The following is a 19,602-nucleotide window of genomic DNA, read 5'->3' on the forward strand; positions in this document are numbered from 1 at the left end:
CCCTTGACATTGTGAGAGAGCAATAAGGCATGCATTTTCTCACTTTTTTATTTCATTATATTATAGTGACACTTGCAGTACTGTGTGAGTCCAGCAGGGGGTAGACTGTACATAAAATAGAATATGTGGCACCATGCTGAAGCAGGCAGATTGGGAGACAGGGAGAACAGACTGGGACAACTGTAAGATTAGCTGATTGAGATGAGGTTTACTTGCCCAATGCTGCTCTCCTCACTGAAATGCAGGAAAGCCAGCGTTCAGTCCAGCACCATTTGTGTTGCTTTGAACTGTTTTGCATGACTTACTCACAGTGCTCCGTGTAGTATTACATTTTCAGTCATCGCAGTAAAATACTGAATATTTAATCTAGACATTGAAAATGTGCCAATCTCCTGTCCGCATGCATCACCATTTAAGTCAACCACTGTGCCCTTTGTGTCTGCCTGTGCTCAAGAAGCTCGTATCAGCGCATGTTCATGGAAAATAGATACAGAGCCAACAGGGGGGGAGAAAAACAAGGTTTGAGATTAACTAATGTGCCGAAACACTTTCAGCGTTGAAAGTAGCTCTGATCCCTGCCAGCGCTGGCCGGTGTGGAGGGCAGTCCAGGAAGAATGGTGTTGGCTCTAATGAACAGCGAGGCTCCCTGCCAGCTTCTATTCGCCGCCCTGAAGAGTCTCAAGGGCATCGGAGACGCTAAAGAATTTAATTACAACTCTCTCTCCGCTGCTCTGTTATGTAAGCTCACAGGAGGCTGCAACCCCTGCTTCAGCAGGCGGGCAGGAGAGCTGGCCACGAGGATGTGTGGATGAAGTGTGGCGTGTGCTTAATGTGAGAGAGTGTTAGTGTGCAAGTGTGTGGCATCTGCATTTGTGTGAATCTGTGTATAGGCATGTGCATGTAGTTTTGTGTGTGTGTAGTGTGCATGTGTGTGTGTGTGTGTGTGTGTCTGCATGTGTATTTGTGTGAATCTGAGTGTGTGTGCAGTTTAATTATGCGTGTATATATACTGTAGTTGGATGTGTGTCCATACATATGTGTGTATGTGTGTGTATATGCAGTATGTGTATATATGGTGTATCTGTATAGTGTATGATAGTCATACGTCTGTGTGCATGAATACTTGTGTGTATATTCTTATGCATGTGGCCAGTGTGATAGCATGCGCGTGTAGTGTTTGTGTATAGTGTCAGTATGTGCATATTGTGTGACTATTCATGTGCATGTGTGTGTATGCAGGCTAAGTATGTTTATAGTGTGTGAGTGCGTGTGTGAGGGCTAAGGCAGGATGCAGTCACAGCACAGTTTAGCCTTTCAGAGGCACTTCGACACCAAAGTCGATTTTAGGGGTCTCGGGAATGGGCAGGTTGCCCCACCACACTCTCCCCTCTAACAGAAGCATCCTGTTTGCACTTTTCACCCTCCATCTGCAAAATAGTATTTCTGAGGAAATATATGTGACAAAGATCATTGAACACAAAGATACTGAGTATTGTATCTTTGCTTCCAGTAAGGAGTTGGAGAGAGTCTTTCCCCTGCCCCAATTTCCAAAAATCTATCAGAAAATTCTGGAAAGCCCAGCAGGAACTCCAGTGAGGTCTGGCAGCATGTCAAAAAAATTCCAAAGCTCAGGAATGAGATGTTTCTGGGAAGATTTTTTGAAGGTTGAATCTCTCCATAGGGATGAGTCATGTTCCTAAAACTCCCTGTCTTCCCCATCCAACTTCCTGAGATCTCTGTTCTGACCATGAGTTAATCACACACAGCCCAACAACATGTAATTTTCTGATAAAGTTTCAGTGACATCAGGGCAACATTAGCCATGCATTGTGCAGCCCAATATTCTTAGCTTTTGACTCTTGGTATTTAAAGGCTGTGACTCGCAATCTTTCCAAAACATGACTAAATTAATGAGCAAATACATTTACTGTGACCTACCCATAATTCACCTCCTTTCTTATTCTTTGGGTTTAATATTTATTGGTGTTCATAAATGCATCAGTCGTGTCTGAATGTCAGACGTGATTGACGTATTTGCAAACATTCAGATTCTTTTAAGTTAGCTAACTTTTTTTGTTGAACGTGTTGTCTGTATTCTATTGAATTATATGAATATGTGACAGTACTGGTGATAGCAACCATTCTTCAAGATGAGTCCATTGCTCTGAAACGTTTCTTTCAACAAAGGACAAACTGATCTCGTGCTTACATGTATTGTTATTGGTCTATATTGACAATTTCATTGGAAAACCTCAAGTCGTAGATGTATGTCATTGTACACACACACAGTGTGTGGGAATATGGCTGGGGTGACACTGCTTAGATACTATATTGTGTACCACTGTGAGTCAAGTAAACAGTTCTTGCTGCCTTGTTAAATTTTAATACCAGTACAAAGCCTAATTCTGTACAAATTTAGTAAGTCTAATTGATAATATCAGTATGAAACCTCAGCACTAATTACATCAGATCCATACAGCAACAGTTTGATTGAGTGCTTACAGCTTTGATTACTAGCCTATACTGCACAAGTGTTACTCTGTGGGTAAAGTGGTTGTCTGGCTACAAGAATTGACATATAGCAAAAGATGATGCAACAGCAGCCCACACTATCTGACAGATGCTTGGCTGCTGGCTTTGTGCTGTGGGATGCACAGCAGCTGGCAGGAAGTCCCATACACATATGCAGGATTCAACATACTGGGCACAATGGTGTCATTCAGGCACACACATGTGCATAGACACAAAGACCAGACTCCACCGGGCAGCACCAACATCTTCTCATTTCATTCTAGGCTGTGTGATTATCCAGGCAGGGGGGAAGTCAATTCAGAGCAAGAACGTAAGTGTCCATTTTAGGCTTGTAGTCATATTATCAAGGCATGTTTATTATTTGACATTATTCTGTACTCTTACAGGTTATTGATCGAAAGGTCAGATGGCTAAATCAAGGTCAACATCAGTGAAAAAATAATACTGAAAAAATATGAAAGATAATGTTTTCGGGTCAAACACCTTGAAATTGATTGATTTTTATTGCTTTGAAAAAATTGATTTCCCCCAACAGCAGCAATGCAATTATTATGTATTTCTAGTTTGCCAGCATTTTATGAATAAGTGCTTATGTGCTGTTCCCATGGGAATACAAGTTCTGCCATTTTGTTTTTGATACAAGTTTAAGCTACTCCACAAGGTTGTTTTGGGGAAAAGTGAGACATGTGTCTTGGGGTTGAGAAAGAGGACCTACATTCACACGTATAGAAAGGAAACCTGATGTGAGTGAAGTTGTGGTCTGTATTGAGAAGCAGCTCTGCTACAGCGACGGAGAGAGGACAGGCCTGATTAGATGAGAAAGGCTTGTATTGTTTAGGGGGCTCTAGATATTGGACAGCGGGGTACGGTTGGAGAGTGTGCCAGGCAGAGCTGAGCTCCATTGGCCTTTTGTGATGAGAGTGGGCATCTTCTGGCCCCATCGTAACCCTGGTGGCTTCACTGAAGTGACAGGTGGAGCAGGGGGAGCAGGAGCTGGAGCTGGAGCAAAGCCCATTCTCTTCTCCACAGGCCCAGTCGTGTCCTCTGGTCTGCTCCTCCCACCTCCCGAGCTATGCCAATTCCACCAGGGCACCCCACACTCCTCTGCCTCCCCCACAACAACCTCCTAAACATGCAAGAGCCTGGGAATTTTCTCTGAGGAACATCCCATATGTTGAGCAAATAATTTATGTTAATTCATAATAATTTCAGTCCTGTCTGACAGAACAGCATGCTACCTATAGTGCTAACCCACCCTAAAGAATGGCTTTGCCAGAATATTTTATTGTATTGCTCTATCAAATATAAACTCAAGATTCTACTAAATATTCCTTTGTGTGTGCTTCCTGCTGGCTTATCTACACTCATCTCTGATATTGGGTTATTAGCACATTGTGTTTATTGCGCCTGGGTTTGCTGCATGCAAATTTTTATTGTTTCTCTTTACTGACAATGGGGGAGAAATTTAGGCAATAATTTAACCTTTTGGAGACAAAGCAGCCAGTTGTCAGCCTGCACACTTATTTCTGCGTTGATCACAGAAGCCGCAGCTTCGGTGGGAGAGAGATGTCCCTGGTGCTGATGTGCAATCCATACCCTGACCTTTCTCTGAGGGTATTGCTCCATTACCTGCTTTCTATCTTTCTATTGATCTTTGAGTCCAGAGAAAAGAATGGGAGATAAACTTGGATCTTGTCCTTGATTCTCTCTGGCAGAGAAACCCAACTTGCTCATGTTGTAATCCCGATAAGACTGACCCCATGCTCTTAATCTTGGGTTTAATCCTTTGTAAGTGCCCAGGATGAATAAGAAGATGTATGAACACAGGGGATATTCCTTCTTTAGAAGCAGGGACCCTTGGAACATTCAAGAGTAGGCTTGACACAGCGCAGGATGTTAACTATTGTACAGTAGGACAGGCCACATGCAAAGCTAGCTGTGGACTTTACAGCATTATGTTTATGTCTTTGTGTTTTTCTTCAGCCTCCTATATTTATGCATAACAATGACAGCAAGACGCATTCTTTTGGCATGTAGGCTTATCAGATTATACATGGATATGAAGAATTAAATTTTAATTAAAAAACGAATCAAATTTATTGTTTCACCTAATCCAAATCCATCAAAAACACCAAAGAACAGTAGCACCCCTTTGCCACTGCCATATCGTGCCGTGCCAGCAGCAGTGTATTATGAATTGTCCTTCCAGAAAGGTACCAAAAAAAGGTACTAGGAATTATGAGGTGGAGCTACAGTCCTGTAAATCTCTGATTGGTGTAACGCACCAACCGCCATTTTTAAATAGGCTACCCGGTAGCTACAAATTAGTAAACAAATTTTAAATAACTCAATTTAGGACACCCTTGCCAAACAAAAGTATAAATGTGACTTGATCACCAATATGTAAGAAGTTACTTGCAGCAGCATATATTTTGCCTTGACATGGCCAATAACGTTAGAGCTGCCACAAAAGCAAACTTTTTATGCAAAGAATAGCAGGTGGGTCTGTCTCTGGTACTTCGAAGCATGACGTTCATTTCGCTTAAAATAAGCGAGGTAGCCTTCGTGTCCGGAAAACACAGAAATAGTTTATTCAAACATTATGCTATGGTTAAAATATTATTCCAGCGAAGTGAAAGCATGTCCATATAGCATCGGCATCGGTATTTTTTTTTTTTTACATTTTGCTATCAATAGCCAATACCTACTAAATCACAATAGTGAGCGATAGTGGGGAGATAAACGTCGCTTTTGTTTGTAATAATTTTGTCAGCCGGATGCTGCTTTATCAGGTAGGCTAACAAGAATGAACACTGTCCAGTTAGCTAGTGCCCATAGCTAGCTAACCTTAACACATTTGACACATGTTGTGCATTCGATATCTCTGTAATAACCACAGCTGTGTGTGTGCAATGTGATTGACGAATTATCGCGTAATTATTCCGAAAACCCTGCTTAACTAGTCCCGGTAACGGGTTTCACGCTCCCTCCGTGCTCTGTGCATGGAACGTTGCCAAGCCTCCCTGTGCTTATTGCACCTTCTATTTCACCCTCATATTCGGAAATGGTATCTTAGTGAATTTTACGAAGTGATTCACAGTGCTTTGTAGTATAAACCAGGTGCCAGTCATAGTTGGTTCTGAGGCTTTGAAGGTCGTCTGAACCATGCTGTGTTCATGGAGAAAGAGCTTTACAATGGCAATGCATTGTAAAAGTTCCAATTTGTGAGAGAAATAAAATGATAAGCCACAGACGGCAGCTTACAGTCCATGCCTCCTGAGGTTTGATTGGACAGTCACACATGCCTGTAGCATGACAGGCATGATAAAAAAACTTTCAAAGTTATTTTAGACATGTTAACCGATATTGCTAGGAATTAATTTCTGGTGCATTTCTTATGTGAATACTAAACACAAAAAACATTAAAATTTATTTGAAAAACAGAAGCTATTTGAACAGAATTAGACTAATTAAAGCCTTAAGGGAACACAGACATCATAGGATTGCTAAATATGAGGTCATGCTTTTTTAATTATGTCACTGATGTGGCATGATGGCAAATCAGACCTTTTTTGGACTTAATGTGCACAAAGTTAACATACAATATGATAGACAGATCTAAATGCTCTTTATTCTTTATCACCCTATTTACCTTGACTGGAAGTTACAAAAGAAACCTATTTAGTATTTAAATGATATTGAAATAGAAAATTGAATCACACTGTCAGGTTTTCTGAGGGTTTAGCTAGGAAATACTGAAAAACTGCTGTGGTTAAAGGGATAGTTAACTTTCTGAAGTTTAAAAATATATAGTTTATTTAAGCTTTTGTGTAATATGAGCCATTGCAAAGCCCACAGGTTGTCAGAAGTTGTGCATTTGAAAATGTACACTAAAATTTAAAAAAAAAATTTTAATCCCCAGAAACTGAACTACCCCTTTAAAGCTTCTTCTATCCACCCATCTCTCTGTCTGCCTGTTCATTTTTTTTTCCATTTCAGATGTGTACAGTCAGGAGGCAAGGGTCCATTACCGATCGCTGCTATCGCATATTGCAAGCGCTGCCTGACGTGTTATGGCTGACAGCCATGTCACTGCGAAGGCAGAGATATCCAGGGAAGCCGTGTGTCACAGAGGAACTACATAGCCTCGGAGTGAAAGAGAGGGAAGGATATTGCTGCCTGCTGTAGCTGAGGTACTATACATAGCAACACTTACGATACCAAAAAATATGCACACTGTCACACATCAGGGGCTCCATTCTCCCATATTACCTAGCAGGCATGGTGCATTTCAGAAATTCTGCGTAGCATTTGTCGCAAAAGCTATCTCAGCTGAAATCAGCTTGCAAGTAATTGTTCTGGTTTTGTGGCACCTGGGAAGTCTCTGTGCAATTACAATTTCAAACATCGTATTTATTGTGAGTTTTTAAAAAAGCACGCCGGGCCCAAAATTGAGGAGGGTGGTCTGATTATTTTCTTTCCAGTGCTGAATCCCCTGTTGCATTGGTAGAACTATCCCTTCATCGCAATGCCCTCCTTCAATTTGGGGAGAGGATGGACAAGCGCTCTTCCGCCGCACGTGCAACCCGCTGCGCAGCACAATCGCAGCACGGGAGAAATGCGCTTCCTGCGCAGTTCATGCAGGCAGATGCTGGCAGGCTGTGGGCGCCCAATTGGCCAGAAGAGCTGCTCATTATCAGTAACCTTTATCGATAGTGTGTGTGTGTGTGTGTGTGTGGAGGTATTGTGGTCCGGCAATTTGCGGGAGTCAACAATCAATTCACAGACATATGTCTCCCAGTCAGGAGACAATGGTCAATAGTGTCATCGTCAGTTCAGTTAATATTTCTTAAGTAACGGCTGATTTCCCATTTTTTCCTGTTTCAGTAAAATAGTTTCCATATGGCTGTTAAAAAGTATTGAACAATACTGATCCCAGTTCTTGTTTCTCTGTGGAACAGACAATGGAATTTCCAATAATGACAGTTAATAGCATGCTTGCATATTTAATCAGAGATAACCACACAACATATTGGGACTCCTTCAGTAATTACTACACAATGATATTCTTCTGTCTTTTTTGTTATACAATGTTCATAGTACTATATGCATATTGAATGCATATATTAAACACTCTTTTTTGAAATGGTAAGTAGTTTTGTATTGTGTGCTCTTTGTTTTGCATTGTAACTGACTGAGCTCCATTTATAATCTGCAATGTGTATTTCTTAATTTTCCATTTTCTGTGTCTGAGAGAATCCATTTTATTTCTATTATCAAGAAAAACAAGTATGGACTTTCTTAGGCTTCCAATATTTTCCAATTCCATAGCTAATGAATAATGATTTTTTCTTCTCTCCAGTGTTGCCATCATATCCCCGTCCTTCTACAGTCTGCATTTTTTGTTTGTCCTTTACTTTGTCTTTCAAATAAAAGCAAGTATTGCATTTTTAATTAGTTTTTTTCTAATTAATTTTGTGAACTAGCAGAGCTGCAGTGAGGCTGAAAGCAAACTCCTGCATTTAATTCTGAGACAAAGTGAAGGTGAAACGTTGATTGAATCTAAGTCTCATTTTGTGTGTTTTCAAGCGTCAGCATTCTCACAAATGGCCGTCCAATACGAATAGTTTGGACACTGTGTTCAAACAGGGCTTCACCGCCTCCAAAAATCTATTTGAGCCCTTGCTGCAGACACGGCTTCCCCTCCCCATCCTTTACCGTACATCCTCTGTAAATAGCCCCTCCGTCTCCGGGGGCCTATTTTACTCTGTTTAGCCCATTTCGAATCTGTTTCCTCAATGACTGAGTGCCAGTGCTGATAGTGAAGGCAAATTATAGCGGTGGCACATTTCTGTAGCAGTGCTGCAATAGTCTTTGGGGCCAGGGCAGGAAGGACAATACTGTCAGTCCGGTAATTGTAACCAGTGTGACCGGTACCAGTCCGGTATGTTTCTCCACTCTAGCTCCCCAGTAGTGGAACAAACTCCTTATTCCTCTGCAAACCACTCAGTCACCGCTCATTTTCTGCCGTGGTCTGATGACGCATCACTTCAGACTATACCGTGACTAACTCTAACACTACTCCTCCGCAAGGTTACTCCCGATCTTGGATCACTGTCTTATATCACTTGTTCCTTGTAACTTCTAGCTTGTCCTTTCATGTTTTCCTTGCGTCCTCATCTAGCACTTTTGTGGTGCACTTGTCCTGTCATCTTGATGTTGTAGCTTTTTATCATAGCTCTTGCACTCATGCCTCACTTCTAGTTTAACTTGCCATAACTTTACAGACTTAGACTATGCTTACTGCATGAAATAGACTTGGTCCTGGGGCAACTGGTACCGTTTGCTGTAAGCAACTGCCTCTCCCATATTCTCGTGTTCCCAACGACATTTCATACACATTATTTTCCATGACAGTTGATTTGGACAAGCAACACCAACTGTAAATACCCAGAATACCATCAAGCACCAGAACAAATAATTCAGTTACACTTTTAGATACTAAATACAGTGCTAATAATAGGCTCAGCCAATATGCAAGTGAATGAATTGAGATAAGTGCAGAAATACTAGATACAATGCGCATAGTGAAAACCAGTATTAAGCAGGCAGAGCTTCCATAAAGAAGGCAGGAAAAGGTTGTCAACTGTATTTGTAGCTGTCGTTTGTAAGCTTGACTTCCAACAGTTCTATTAAAATTTGTGGTCAGAGGGTCAGAGGTCAGAAAGGGTCTGATGATGTCGTCCCGATGGAATGGTTTTGCTTCATACATCTGCTGCGATGAGATCACCACTACCCAGGAGTCCGCCCCCACCCGCTGGCCTCCTGTGTCTGTCTGCAGCGTTGAGTTCATGGACTCAGACCCCCCCCCCCCCCCCCCCAACAACAGCAGAAACCCACAATTACTGATGTGTTTAAGAGAGGTCAGTTAACTCTGCTCTGTCCGAAGGTCTTTCCATTTCCCCTTCAGCATCTAGAGATGCGATTACTGACCGTCTGTCCTTCTTTTTTCTTGCACAATAAATCCAATTATGGAAGTAACTGCACGTTATCTGATGAGTGTCTGCTGTTTATCAGTTCAGTTTGCTCCTGGTTGATTTATAGGAGCGGCTCACTGCAGGCTGCTGGCTGGTGCATGCCGGGCGGTGTTCGTCATCCTGAGGTTGTTTTCTGGGTTATTCTCATGTATTGGACAAATTAAATCCTGCACATCCGTTCAAGAGGAAGTGTGTTTGTGGGGCATTTTACACGCAATGTTAAATGCACAGAGGGTCCTAGAATGTGCGCTGTGTGAGTGTTTCTAGGGGGTTTCGACAGGGGGCTGGTAACAGGGGAAAACAGAGGCGCGCAACTTTACGAGAGGCTGCTATTCTCTGCAGAAAAGCACAGATTTCATGCTTAAAAAAAAGTGATTGATTTTCATATGAAAGAACAGACTGAATGTAGGCATTGGAGATGATGAAAGAAAAGAGGCTGGCGTGCGGTCGATTTTGAATATTCCGAGGCTTAACGGCGCTGATTAGAGAAGCAGCGGTAATGATATTCATTGGTACATTTTTAATATGGATTGTAGATTGAACACCTGTGTGCCGCCTGTAGCCCCCTCTCCGCCGCGCACGTCTGACTGTGTGCTCTTCCACCGACCGGGACATTAAAGCTCGACGCAGGAGCAGCCTGACGTGCCAGGGGAGCCGGTCCCATCATCCCGGGCTCACATCATCCACAAACTCCCACAATCCTCTCCGCCTCTGTCACTGCGAGGGAGTATAATGATGCTTCACGCCGGGGAGTTCACTTTGATTAAAAAAACACGCCACACACACAGCTGTGCAATAATGAGCGTGGCGATACGCGGCGTGTAGCCGAACAAGTAATTAAACGCGACGCGTTTCCGCTAAGCTATAATGCGCGACGTGTTACCGTCGGGGGGGGGGGGCTGAGCGTTTTCCAGCCACCTCTGGAAATAACACGGGTTCCATTACCGGCTGTCATTCACAGGGTATTAAAACCAATCACGGCAATGGTGTACGTGACGGACTGTAGCGCACTCCATTCCGTGTCTCCGGCTAAATTGCATCGGGGGCCACACATGGGAGGGGAGGTCCGAGGTCCAAACAATCTGATACCGCCAGCAGGCAAACTGAATCCGATGTGCAAACACGCGATATTTTCTCGATATTAATCTTTTTTCATTTCCACGACAAGTTTCTGAGAACGTTGCCCTGAACACTGGACTGTTCAACAGGGCTTAGGAGGAAGAGAGTAAGCTGTGTAGCTACTCCCTTTAAAAATATCGGGAGGGAGAGGGAGTGACTAGTGTGGCTGAATGACTCTGGTCCTATGCAGGGGCTCCCCAATGGTGTCTCCAGCACTTGATGTATGAAGCACTTGTGCTGTGAGCCACTTGTTTACAGTGCTGCTATGGACCCCGTGGTCGTAAGGACTGGATCCTGACTGTGCAACTGTGCCGACCGGGAGACCCGAGACACATAATTCTCCATAATGTTGCCCAAATGATGGAGTTTTTTGGTCGGTGCAGTTCTTGCCGTCTCATCTCTCAGTACGGTACCTACCCATCTGGCCATTTGAGTGTACTGCCGGCAAAGCAACTGCAGTGTAAATGAAGCAGCAGCTGGAGGCATGCATTTCATATGGCTGAGTGGGCAACTGCCCGACAGTCAAACAAAGTGCCGCAGCTTTCTCTGCGTGCAGAGGCTGGAGCTGCAGATTTCCAGAGCAGACCTCCATGCCTGCCATCTCAAAAAGTGTCACTGTGCTGTGGTATTGAGCCAGAAATATCCACTGCACCGCACTGAGGGGCCAAGGGGGGGGCGGACGTGCGTGTCCTGGGTGGGAGTCGAAGGTGGGAAGGCCTGTCGGGGGCTTTCATGCCTAGCTTCAAAGGCGGCCTCCCCATGGACGCCCTCTCCCAGCGGCTGCGGAGAGAGCCAGGCGCAGACGCGAAAGGGGTGAGGGAGGGCACGCCTGGTCTGTCTCCCGCCAGCACAACGCTGCCTCCCCCTCACCACCCCGAGGAGGAAGACATCTCCACCCGAGATCAGGGAGAAGAAAGCCTCTGCACCGCCGCAAAGGAATGGCTCCTGCAGCTGTCCCAGATTCTCCTCATTATAACAATGTAGCCAGGTACACTTGTCTTTCTCTCTCTCTCTGTCTCTGTATCTCTCTCTCTCCATCCCCCCCCCCCCCCCCCCCCCCACCCCTCTCTAAAGTGGAGCTAGCTCCTGGTACGCCCTGATGTTGTGATTGTGGCTCCCAGGTGCCTGAAACACATCATCAGGCGGTTTCCCCGTGAGGCACCGATCTCTCGACGCAGCACGACTGACCCCTGAAACCTCCGCTTCATTAGCAGCGAATGCCTCTCTCTCCATCTCCCTCCCTCGCTTCTGTACTTCACAGCCTTTTGCGGCCAACGTTGGCCGAACCATAATGGAGACAAGATGATTTGGGAGACAGAAGATTCCGGAAGGTGTCAGCCGCTCAGATGCTCTTTTTCGTTACCGCACACAGGCTGGGCGGGTGTAAAAACGGTCGGTCGGTGCCCTCCCATTCCTGCTCTGAAAATGGCTCGTTTGGGCTTTTCGTGAACCGAGCTCGTCAGATTGAGAAAATTGTTCAGGGGAAAAATTAAATCTTTATGGGTCTTTGAAGATGATCCATTTTCATTGAAGCTTTTGATTGTTTTTCTGTGTTGTTTCTTTCCACCTGCAGTTTTCACAGGGCCTGAGGGCTAAATGAGTTGAGAGGGAGCTGAGGCAGGCCCACGTCAGGGCCCTGTATATGAGACTTCAGTGTGGGCCCCATGGTCAGCCTACACTGGGCTGAGGGTGGGGGTGTGGGGGCAGTGGGAAGCTGGAGGTGGAGTGGTTTGAGCAGCTGCACTGAATCAGCAGGGCTGGCGTGTGACCTCAGCGTGCAGTGCTGTGATGGTGAGCGCTGAGAAACGCACAGCAGCGTCAGCCCTGAGCTGAGCTTCTGCACCGGGACCCTGCTTCTCTCTGCTGGGCCTCTCTGCCTCCTCTGCCCCTCCCTCCATCCCAAAACTCTATTTGCATGAGATTATTCAGTGTTGCAAATGCAAAGGTGACAAATAACACCCCCCCCCCCCCCGAGTTTAACAATTAATTGCAGTACAGACAAGTGACAATGAGTACAGCGAATCTCATTCTCTCTCTCTATGTCTCTCTGTTTCTCTCTTTCTCTCTCTCTGTCTATCTCACTCTCTTTCTCTCTCTCTCTCTCTCTGTCTCAGTTGTGTGCGTGGTCTGGAGGAACAGAGCCAATGGCCTCGTTCTTCTGAGCCCATGAAAAATGTGCTGAGGAGCGAAATGAGGTAAGGCCACATTTCCCCAGAATACCACACACTCTGCTCCTGTTACTTCCCCGTCAAGGCCCTGCACCGCGAGAATGAAATTAGTCCAGGAAATTCCACCCGGCCTTCATAATGCCTCTATTGAGAAAAGCAGCTTCCACGCGGCAGAAGGAGCATACCCTCGTTTAATATGGCTGGATATAAACTGCACAGCCATTGACTGAATCGCCTCGACACCTGTGCGGTTTTCTGGCGAGCGGGAGGGGCAGCCTGCCGCTCGGGGTAACGTTGAGGTCTGGAGCTGCGCCCGCGACACGCCGATGCACGCATTACCTGGTCCCCACCCCTGTCTGGGGAAGAACCCCAGGGGCTCTCGCTCTCTCTCTCTCTCTCGTACACCCTCTCTTTTATTAAGTTAGCATTCAGATGCGCTGAATAATAGCGCGAGGCGGCAGGTCGCAGAGAAATTGATAGATTGTAAGCGAAGGTCCCTTTTTTTTTTTTGCTTCCTCGGCGCCGGGGGGCTGCTGGGCAGCGGCTGTGATTGAAATGTCACTTTTTATTGTCCCCCGCGTTCGGCTCGCAGATGGCGAAATGAAATGTCCTCTTTCTGAGCGGAGCGGCTTTTATTGCGGGCGGCTCGGGCTGGTGGAGGCGCGCTCCGCTGCCCGCGAGCTGCTGGCCACGCCCACGCCAGTTACATATTTCACACAGACCAGGGTGGGTTCTGCTCAAGGCCCTGGGATCCGTTTAAAAGGACCCGGTGCTCAGCATTGGATTAGATATGGCTCAAATAAGGCAGCACACGCTGTGTATGCCCTGCTTTTCCAGCTGATTTTACAGCTATGTTGTGAAATTGAAGCTACCCTCAGCACATTGTCACAGTGCTGCAAGGAGGCTATGCTAATGCTGCGTGTGCAGTGTGCAGCCTCCATCATTGTGGTTTCCACTGTGGAATGCTGGGAGCCTCAGGCATACAGTTTGTGGTTTGCGTAGTCCTAGTTGCTCTCTTCCAGTGCTTTGGCCACGGGCCAAGGGCTATAACACAACTCTATTTACCACTGCACCCGCAGAAGTCTTCTTTTTCACCGTACATCAAGATGGTTCTCTAAATTTCCTAAATATTAATAGCATTTTAATAATTGTCCTCTTACTACAGCTCATATTACAATAAGTGGCACACACAAATTGCGTATAGAATGTGAGAATGCATTAGGCGGAAGGTACAGACAAATCCCTATCCGTTACGTTCACTCTCTGTTTTTCCCTCTCTCTCTCTGTCTCTCTCTTTTTCTTCCTCTCTCTCTCTCTCTCTCCATTCTTCCCTCCCTCCCTCTCCTCACTTTGCCCTGTCTCTGATTATGTGACTCTGTGTTTGTGGCGAGGGCCAGTTTAACTGGAAGTGACAGGGTGGGACGAGGCGAACTCCCAGCAGTGCCGTGCTGTCCTCCTGCTTCAAGGCCAGGGGCGTAATGGGGTGCAAACAGAGCTCCTCAGCTCAAATGTAGTCTGACAGAGACGCACGGGAGCGCGCCGCACGCTGGCGAAAATATCACACCCCACGCATCTCGAGGGCGCCCCCAAAGTAACTATTGTCTTCTCCTTGTATCTACAAGACATCCTGCTGCGTAGCAGTAATGCTTCTGATTCTGAGCTTCAGATTTGCCGCTCCATTATTTCTGCGTAAGTACACCGCGCTGTCCCTAGCGCTGAGAGGCACGGTCTGTTTTTGTGGATGACTGGCAGAGAGGCACGCAGTGATTCACAGTGGAAATGAATGTGAAAAACAGATCTTTTCTTTTTGCAGGGCCAAAGGCGGTAATGCTAGACATTAGCGCGACATGCACGGCATGGTGGCAAACCAGAGCCTGCTGATTGAGGAGCCCACAGAGGCCCGGTCAGCTGGGAGCCCTGATTACGGTCAAAGCCACATGAAGGACCAATGATGAGCTAAAGCTAGTGTGTTACTGCACTGCTGGCTGCACTAGACTGTGTTCAGACTGGTGTAAAACAGTGTCATACTGGTGAACCCTAGCAGGCAGGTGTTGACCAACACCAGCACCCACCTTTCTGGCAGCTTCACTGATGGGGACCAGTGAAAAAACAGTGAAAAGGCTGTCTACTGTTTCAGGCAGAGCTCCATGCCCCCCCTGCACCCCCCCCCCCCACCCCACCCCCCGTCCTCTGAAAGTGAAAAATGATGGAGAGGTCAAGAAAGAAGAAGAGGTAGGAGTGGAAAATGAAGAAGAATATAAGAGAGCATGAGAGAGAGGTTGAGAGATATGTGGAGCACGTATACATCAGCCAAGGAAATGGCAGCCCTGGCATAGTTTAAGAGCATGGCAGGCAGGTGCCCAGCTGCCTCAAAGCCAAAAGGATAGCGTGCCAGGCAGCCTGCCCCTGGCACCTGGCATCTCATTAGATTAATGTGCCTGACAGACACTGAGGTGGCAGAATTGGTTTTTATTAGTACTTCATTCTATTTTTGTTTGACCTTTATTTTAACGAGGCATAGATCAATTGAGAACTCAACTTCGTTTGCAGGGACAATTTGTAGAATCAAAGCGGGTAGGGAATTCAATGGATTGTGTAGTCAATCACATGTATCGGGGGTGATTAAGCGGCCAATGGTACAGAGCCAGGATACCGGGATTAATATCAGAAAGACTCCCTCGGATTATTTTCGGAGACCGCATAGCCACGGAAACTTCATGCGAAAATCAAACCTGCAGCTGCACCTGCACGCATTCTGGGCGCTGTTGTGCTGCACACGTTGGTTAATAACTCCCACGGGCCAATCGTGAGAGCATAGCTTCGGCTCCAATCACTTCTAATCGGCTGAAGTGCTTTCCGTGTCGTGCGGTCCAGTGCCCGTTAGCTTTCGTTGCACGATCCAGCGCTTCCTGAAGCCAGAGCCTCAGAGACCATGGCGCTCGCTGCAGCCTGTCGCGCTCGTCTTTCTGCTTTATTGTGCTGAAATCTGCATCTGGCCAGCCTCGCAAAGCCGTGCGGCTTGTCGCCTCGCCTTATTTATTGAACGTTGCTTTATGTCGGCACTTCTGCTCTCCTTCTCAGATGCATTTTCCTCAATTTACAATTGTTTTCATCAGTCCATTCGGCTGTGCCCAGATGCTGTGCGTGGTTCAGCTTTAATGAATGACTTTTATTAATGTCAGCGAGCCCTCTGTCTGAGACATCCTCTGTGTGCTGTCTGTCCTGGGCCTCATGTTCCGCCTTTTTGTGTTTTTGGTTTTTGGGGGGGGGGACGTTGGATTAAATAGGAGCACCCAATTTTATTGTGATTGGGAGAGAACACTTGGGTAAGGGAGGAGGGGTTGGTATCAGGAGGATCGCTGTACCCTGACCTTCCTTCCATCTCCCTGTGGTTTCCTATTCTCTCCCATAAGGGTGTGACACACCCCACAGCCTTCCCACAATTCCTACACAGTTACATTTCCACTGAGAATCTTCAGCAGAGTTTGTACAAGAGCTAAATTGATAAAATAGAGGTAACGGTCAAATGAGCGGAAGCACTTGGATAAATGAGGGACACTATATGAGGTATACTGAAAGCAGGTGCTGCCACACTGGTGTGGTTTCTGGGTTAATTGAGCAGTTAGCATCCTAGCGTGCTCATGTGCAAAACTGCTGGGCTGGCCTAGTTGCCTATAATTATGGCTAGCCTGGCTGGAAGTCAGGTAATCAGATAAAGCATGGTTTCTAAGCCAGTCACCATTGTGGGGTTTTGGAAGTGTCTGTGCTGCACTTAAAATTATTTATTTATGTGCATGTGTCTGGTAGTACAGTACCTCACAAATAATGCTTGCATTGTGATCCCCATGTATGTTCTCTCTTGCTCTGAATTTCTGTCACTGCTATCAATGGCAATGGTGTTTATAAAGCTAATTTATCTGACTTATCTGAGCGTAATTACGATCGAATATCTGGCAAACTACAAGAAACCACAAGTATTTTCCATCAGATTAGCATGCAAAGAATCCAGTTGATTTCAGATCAAAACAAGCTGATTAATAACACATGCAAGGGGAAAAGACCTGTCACATGCCGAACACGATGAAAGCCGAGGCGTATGCTGGATGAAAAGAAGACGTGAATGGGAGGAGGGGGGACGATTTAAAGAGCTTCAGAAATACAGTGGTAATATTTATGCATTTCACTGAGGCAACAAAATGTAATTTAAAAGACTGCTGCATTCAAGCTGACAAGCTATTCTTTCCGATGTCTGGAAACCCAGAGAAGAGGAAGGAATGGCATTATATCCAAAGTGTAATGTGGAAATTTGTGAGACGCAGTCCACCTGCGTTCCCGGGGTTTGGGGGTTTTCTCGTACGAGAAAACAACTTAACAGTTAACTATGGACTGGGAAAAGACTTTCTGAGCACCGTCGGGGTGAGAGAGGAGGGAAGCTGAGCGATCGACTGTCTGTTGCAGAGAATGTTCGGTATAAAGAGGCCCTGTAGGGAAATAGATCTGTTGAACTGCAGCAGTTTGGCAGTTTTTAACTCCAGGAGCGAGACAAGCACAGCTCCGCAGAGTGGAGCATAAAAATATGTAAGATTTATCAGAGCGCAAAAAAAAAAATTCAAGATTTTTTTTTTTTGTTCAATATTTGACATCTAAATTTTATGATTGTACCTTTGACTGGCTTTTACGTTCATTTGGTTCCCTCAGAGGGCAAACTGCATTTAATCCCCCAGATTCCCCTCACTGTTTGGGTGTGTGGAGGGGGGGCGGGGGCGGGGGGAGCACGGTGCTTGACGACAGTGGAAGTTATGGTGGGTGCCACGCCCGCGTCTGTATCAGGAACAGGCCTGCTGCTCAGCCTCTGGCACATGGCGCAGTTACACAGGTGTTATTCAGACCGCATCTTTCTCCTTTCAGCTCTGGAGTGCTCTTCGTCCCACGGATGCCCATCTCACCTGGCTGCCGTGTTTCTCCAGAATGATGCGCAGTAAGTTAATATCTCCTCAGCCCCTGAGGAGATCCTACTGTGGGGAAAAATTCAATCTGCTTTTCCAGCACTATGTAATATAAAGAATTCAGTGTTCTGTGTGCACTTTGCTGTCAGCATTTTTCTAGCACCACATTTCTGCCAGGAATAAATCTGTCTTTCTTGCATGCGTTCACACAAACACACGCACTCGCACACACTCGCACGCGTACGCGCACATGCACACACAAACACACACACACACTCGCACATGCACACACACGCATGCACATACACAGAAGGCAAGTATTTGGAGCTATATCGTATATTTCTGGGAAAAATTCATTTTAGAAATTGTAGCTGCTGTATTATATCCGCTGTTATCAGTTGTTAAACTGATTACTGATATAATTTTAATTGAAAGTGATTATGTCAGCACTATTATTAAATTTGCAGAGTTAATGTAACTGTAGTAAAATAGGGTACAGCAGACATCCAGCTGTACTGCCTTGTAGATCTTGTATTCATCACTATATTTAGGACACTTTGAAATTTGTGCACATATGCTTCATAAATATACGTGTTACCTGCTTGTTCTTATTTAATGTGCACAATTCCACCACCCCACCAAAACCAAAAGGCGCAAGCCTGGCATTAATGTGTGTGCATCAATGTGAAATCCGAGTTGCAGAGGCCCCTTAGATGTCGATGTTGAAGACTTCGTTGTCATAGTTACGGAGATGTCAGTGACTGCTATAGGCAATTATCCTCCGAAACAACTCTGTGGATCCACTATTTTGAAAATGTATGCCACCGGTTTCCATATCGATAAGCTATAAATATTTATATCCGTTTTTATATTTTTGCCAACTGTGGATGCTGAACACCTTTTGATAAATATTTCTTTCGGTGCACATTAACAAATCATGATCTCCAGTCTAGTTTGTGGTGTCCATGTTATTTATGAGGTGCGGGGGTTGGGGTGGTGGCTGGTTTGGGGATGTTGCAGAGGGTGGTCTTGAGTCTCCAGACTGCTCCCTTTCCTCCTTGTGTTGGTAGCTATGACTGCCCCCGCACCCCCTGCCGATATGCTCCCTCCCTCCACCCCAGTGCTGGGAGCCTGGGATTGCTGTTCTACCTGCCCCCTCTCATACCCCCCCGCAGCGCTGGGACCTGGAGTTACCCCCCTGCCTCGCCCCCTCACAGCAGTCTGCTGCAACAACGTCTTCAATTATAGATGGGAGCAAAGGTACAAGCCACCTGAGGGCCTGACCTTTCCCAGAATCCCTCAGCCTCCACGGCTCCTGTCAAAACTCATATATCAGTGGCCTATCAGCCGTGGGAGGACTGGAGGTACGGCTGGGCTGACGGCAGAACACACACGGCAGACGGGCAGGGGACAAGGAGCTGACAGCCTTTAGTTTATTAGACCTTGAGAAACCTGTCGTTTCTTTACACTTGCATCTCCTCCTGTGTCCTGAGACAGGCGGACATTTTTATAGCTGAGGCTCTCCCGCGTTTGCTGGGTGGCTCGATTTTCAGTGGAATTTTCTGAGGTGTCACAGGACAATTTATTCAGAATGGTGAGGCAGAAATGGAAGAGAATGAGGGAGATTTCTGCCCCATACACACTGCCACACACCTTGTTTTGGTCCCTGACTCCCTCTCTGTCTCCATATTGCATATAGATAAAGCTTATACGTACAACAGACAAGCTCCTTCTCCCTCCCTCCCTCCCCCCTTTCCTCTCCCTGCTTCCATCCCCCCTTCCCTATCTCCATCCTTCTCT

General features: G+C 45.9%; 1 long non-coding RNA gene across 3 annotated transcripts; it reads left to right on the forward strand.

The window, feature by feature from the left end:
* Positions 1–4,859: 4,859 nt before the first annotated feature.
* On the forward strand, positions 4,860–17,828 carry LOC118228331. 3 transcript variants are annotated; one of them, XR_004765456.1, is made up of 4 exons: positions 5,246–5,324; positions 6,532–6,725; positions 12,803–12,883; positions 17,765–17,828. It is a non-coding gene; the product is annotated as an uncharacterized LOC118228331 (long non-coding RNA). The 3 variants fall into 3 exon arrangements; XR_004765455.1 differs by lacking the exons at positions 5,246–5,324; positions 12,803–12,883; positions 17,765–17,828 and adding exons at positions 4,860–5,031; positions 7,017–7,592; XR_004765454.1 differs by lacking the exons at positions 12,803–12,883; positions 17,765–17,828 and adding an exon at positions 7,017–7,592.
* Positions 17,829–19,602: the final 1,774 nt, after the last annotated feature.

This window comes from Anguilla anguilla, chromosome 5 (assembly GCF_013347855.1).
Source record: "Anguilla anguilla isolate fAngAng1 chromosome 5, fAngAng1.pri, whole genome shotgun sequence".
Taxonomy (NCBI): Eukaryota; Metazoa; Chordata; class Actinopteri; order Anguilliformes; family Anguillidae; genus Anguilla; species Anguilla anguilla.